Consider the following 5,662-nt stretch of genomic DNA (forward strand, 5'->3'; position numbering starts at 1 on the left):
TAGAAGGGAAGACAAAAGACTGGTGAAAAATGCTAGGAGCAGCTAGGTGGATCAGTAGATTGACAGCCAGGCCCAGAGACCGGAGGTCCTAGGTTCAAGTCTGACTTCAGACATTTCCTAACTATGTGACCTTGGGCAAGTTACTTAACCCTCACTGCTTAATCCTTCCCATTACAATTGACCAGCTAGAAACTAATGATATCATGAAAAGCCAAGAAACAATAAAGCAGAATCAAAGAAATGAAAAAAAAACAGAGGAAAACATGAAATATCTTATTGAAAAAAACAATTGACCTACAAATTTGATCTAAGAGAGATAATTTGAGAATTACTGGATTACCTGAAAGCCATGATCAAGAAAAAACTTTGGATATCACACTACAAGAAATTGTCAAAGATAACTGACCAGAGATCCTCCAACAAGAAAATAAAATTGAAATTAAAAGAATTCACAGATCACCTCCAGAAGAAATCCTCAAATGACAACTTCCAGAAATATAATAACTAAATTCAAAAACCACCAAGCTAAGGAGAAAATTCTTCAAGCATTGTGAAAGAAACCATTCAAATACCATTGAGCTACAATCAGGATCACACAAGACCTAGCAGCTTCTACATGAAAGGATCATAAGACATAGAATATGATATTCAGAAAGGCAAAAGATTTGGATTTACAAACCAGAGTTACCCATCCATCAAAACTAAGAATATCCTTTCAGGGAAAAATTTACATTCAATAAGATAGAAGATTTCCAAGAATTCCTGAGGAATAAGCCAGATCTAAACAAAAAATTTGAAGTCTAAACATGAGACTCATGAGAAGCACAAAAAGATAAATAAGAAGGGGAAAATTTAAGGGAGTCATTAAGCTCAAAATGTATATATGTCTACATAGAAAGAGGATTTCTGTAATTCTCAAAAATTATTCTTAATAGTAGAGAAGATAGAAGGAATTTAACCAAAAAGAGGGTGGAGGTGGAGAAGTAAGCTGATTATGATGATACAATGCATATGACAATATAAGAAGATATGATATATATGTAAATGTGATGCTATGTAATGATATGTGTAAAAGTGAATTCTTTGTTCTCTTTGAGTTTATAATTGTAAAAGGGAATCCTTTATTCCCTTTGTCTATTTTTAATTAACACTTTGTTTAACAATAACTTAAGTACTGTAATGGATGGGAAAATGGAGCCACCCACTATGTTTACTTGATGCTAGAGAGTAAGAAAGATGGAATGGAACAAGAAGGTGGAGAGGGTGGATAGATTGTTCCTCCCCTCTCTTTCCTTAGTAAAACTAGCACTAGTTGTCTTCAGAATAACAGATTATATCTCTTCAGAGACTGGGTTTACTATAAAGTCAAGGACTGAAACTGATTCTTCTTACTTGAGGAGAAAGTATATCATATCTCTCCTCCCCAAGCTTTAGGTCTCTCTCCCTGGATATTATGAGGCAGGCACTTGATCTAAGTAAAAACTATTTATTCTAAAGGGACACACACAAGGTAGGGTAAATAGGATTATTGGGTAAGGAAGTAGAAAGTGGGAAGTCAGAGATCCCTAAAACTAGCAACTGACCTCTTCCCCAAATCCTGAAGGATTGTTGTGAGAGCTGCCTTGACTTCTATCTAACCAGGTTGTAGTAAAAAGTTCAAGGACAGATTTTAGGGGATAGAGAAGAGAATCTTCTTTGTATGGATGGCTTTATACTTAAAGTCCTATCCACTCTTTTTCTCATCAGTTGGATCCAAAGGGTTTGAGTTCACATAGAGAGATGGTCAAATGCTCAGAAGGTCTTTCTGCTTCAGAGATTCCTCTGAGACAAACAACCCTTGAGGAGTTCCCAAAGAGAAGTGAAGTAACTGCTTTGAATCTTCTCAGCTCTTCTGTTCTTTCCCAGAATTCTCTGTCTTATCTTGATCCTCCCCCCTCTCAGATTGCTGTTCTTGCATGTTGGATCTGACTTTCCTCTCTTACTGTACCCCTCCTTAGTACCTCAGTAGATTGTGAAAACAGGATTAACTCTCCTTTGCCTACTTTTGAATCAACCAAAGCTTGAACACCCTACTTAGTATGAGGTGGAGGTGCTCTCCACCCTTTCAACTCAGCCAGGAAATTAGAATTCTCACCTCAGCCAGCCAGAAATCTATGAACTCTTTATGAGTATTCACCTCTCCAGAAGGTGAGAAGTGGTTCCCACAAACACTGCCCTTTGGGCAGTGCTGGGCAATTTGGAAGATGTTTTTGGCCCTTATGAAAAGGGGAAGGGACATGAATTTACTATAAACAGCCCTGAATTTCTGGGGCTAGGGGAGTCAACTCCAAGAAGAAAATGAGCTTCAAGAAGAAGATTGGATCAAGGAAGAAAGTAGGCCTCAGGAATCACTTTCAGCTCAAGTAATCATCTTGACCTGCCTCTTGGAGGGAACTTGGGTGAGTGGATAGCTGGATTTCCCTTCATGTCTTCTGGAGAGAGTTTAATTCTGGTTGAATGTCAACAAGTCCTGGCTAAGTCAAGCACCTGAGCAATATTTAGTTAAATAAGCTAATTAATTGGAAACTAAATAATCTAATTCTTCAAAACTAGTGGGCCAAAAAAATAAATCATAGAAACAATTATGGACTTCATTAAAGAGAATGACAATGAGGATACCACATATCAAAACCTATGGGATATAGCCAAAGTAATAATCAGGGGAAATTTTATATATCTGAGTGATAATAACAACAAAATCAAGAGGGAAGAGTTCAATGATTTGGCCTTACAACATAAAAAAATAGAAAAAAGAACAAATTAAAAATCCCCAGATAAAAACTTAATTGAAATCCTAAAAATAAAAAGAGAAATTAATAAAAAAAAGATCTATTAAACTAATAAATACGACTAGAATCTGGTACTTTGAAAAGCAAATAAATTAGATAAAGTACTAGTTAATTTATCAAAAAAGAAAGTAGAGAATCAGATTAATAGTATCAAAGATGAAAGGTGTTATCTCACCTCTAATGAAGAGGAAGTTAAGGTTATTATTAAGAACTATTTTGGTCAAATATATTATAATTAATATAATGTAGGTAAAATGTGTGAATATTTACACAAATATAAGTAGCCTAGATTAACAAAAGAGGAAATAGAATACTTAAATAATCCCATTACAGAAAAAGAAATTAAACAAGTCATCAAAGGAACTTCCTAAGAAAAAATCCCCAGGGTCATATGGATTCACAAGTGAGTTCTATCAAATGTTTAAAGAACAACTAATCACAATATTATAAAAATTATGTGACAAAATAAACAAAGAAGTTTTACCAAATGCTTCTTATGCCACAAATATGGTACTGATTCCAAATCCAAGCAGACCAAAAACAGAGAAAGAAAACTACAGACCAATCTCTTTAATGAACATAGATTCAAAAATGGGCAGTTTTCAGATGAAGAAATAAAAATGATCAATAATCACATGAAAAAGTGTTTTAAATCCCTCCTGATGCAAATCAAAACAATACTGAGGTACCACCAAAAACCAGCAGATTGGTCAATATGGAAGCAAAGGAAAGTGATAAATGTTGAAGGTCAATTAGCCAAATTGGCACACTAATACACTGTTAGTAGAGTTGTGAATTGGTCCAACAATTTGGGAGGGCAATTTGGAGTTTTGAGCAAAGGGCATAAAAAGAATGCATGTCCTTTGATTCAGCAATAGCACTGCAAGGTTTTTACCCCAAAGAGATAATAAGGAAAAATACCTGTACAAAAATATTAATATTCATGCTCTTTGTAGTGGCAAAAAATGGAAAGTAAGTATACCACCATATCATCTGCAAAGAGCGATACTTTAGTTTCTTCATTGCCTACTTTATCTTTTTCAATGTCTTTTTTTCCCTCTAATTGCTACTGCTATCATTTCTACTACAATATTAAATAGTAGTGGTGATAATGGGCATCCTTGCTTCACTCCTGATCTTATTGGGAAGGCTTCTAACTTGTCCCCATTGCAGATGATATTTGCTGAAGGCTTTAAATAAATACTGATTATTATTTTGGAGACCAGCCCTTCTATTCCTATACTTTCTAGTCTTTTCAATAGGAAATGTGTTGTAGTTTGTCAAAGGCTTTTTCTGCATCTATTGAAATAATCATATGATTTCTGTTTGGTTGTTATTGATATGGTCAATTATGGTTTTCCCAATATTAAGCCATCCTTGATTTTCTGGTATAAATTCCACCTAGTCAATATTGAATAATCCTTGTGATAACTTTTTGCCAGTATTTTATTTAAAATTTTTGCATCTATGTTCATTAAGGAGATTGGTCTGTAATTTTCTTTCTCTGTTTTTGGTCTACCTGGCTTTGCAATCGGTACAATATTTATGTCTTAAGAATTTGGTAAAACTCCTTTTATTCTTATTTTTGTCACATAATTTTATACTATTGGAATGAATTGTTCTTTAAATGTTTGATAGAACTCACTTATGAATCCATCTGGCCCTGGTTCAGTGGGATCTCAACTTCATGTCCTTTTACATTTGAGAGGTGCTGAGACTACTGATTCAGAGGTCCTTGTTTTCTATCTGAAGACTAGGACATTAATTGGCTAAATGAATTGAATATAATGGTGAACTCTGTTTTATTTTCTTGACTTATTTTCCTGTAGATAGAGGTTGGGGGAGAGATGATAAGCAATCTGAAAGATGCATTCCTGCGAAATTCTAATAGCCATACTTCCTAGAAACCATCTCAAATAGTAAATGCTTTTTTATGTATTATTTAATTCTTCTTTTGATCTCTCCCCAGAATAAAGAACTGTATACAATTAAGCTAGTAGTTTGTTACTATGGAAATTTTCTCCTTTATACCAATGCCCCATAAGTAATGGGCTCAAATGACTCTGTTGGGGAAATTTGGAGGAAAAGATAGCATAGTCCATCCAGAAGATATAGACTGAATCTAGAAGTTTTCTGACACCATTACGACTATAGGTAGCCACAAGATCCTTGGTACTTTTTCACAGTGGGGGGACGTGTGTATTTTCTAGATGAACATAGAACTCAGAAATAGAGTTTTCTTATTGAAGGTAAGGATAATAGGTATCAGTGCTATCTGGTGGTTAAACTACTAGTATTACAAAGAAAATTTGTTATAAAATATATCATCAAAGAAATATATTAACAAAATAGGTGTTTTTTTTTCATTTAGTATTCAGAGTTCAGCATAGCTACAACATCAGACAAGCTAACAAATTGGATTATCTTTGCAATATCAATAATAGTTTCAAGCATTTGTTTATGTGAAGAGAAAAAAGTTCATATACATAAAGGTTACACCCTCTTTGGGGAATACTTTGATAAAAATAGCATGCAATTTGCAGGATTGTTGGTGTTATAATCTAAATGTTTGGAAGTAATATCTATAGGAATGAGAACACAATCATTTAGTATTGTGTATCCAAACATACTAAAAAAAATAAGTATTTAATCCATTTCCTTTTTAGCCCAATCCTGAATTTCTTCATAACTAAAGAATGTGAAAACTAGAATCCCTAACAGATTAATTTTATTTGATAATTGAAGATTACTTCCCAGTGACTTGAAGAGTCCTCTTGTTATAAAAGTCAAAGTAATATTAACATAGTGGTTAAACCTCTCAAGTTCCTAAATCA

The sequence above is a fragment of the Monodelphis domestica genome, chromosome 4 (genome assembly GCF_027887165.1).
Source record: "Monodelphis domestica isolate mMonDom1 chromosome 4, mMonDom1.pri, whole genome shotgun sequence".
NCBI lineage: Eukaryota > Metazoa > Chordata > Mammalia > Didelphimorphia > Didelphidae > Monodelphis > Monodelphis domestica.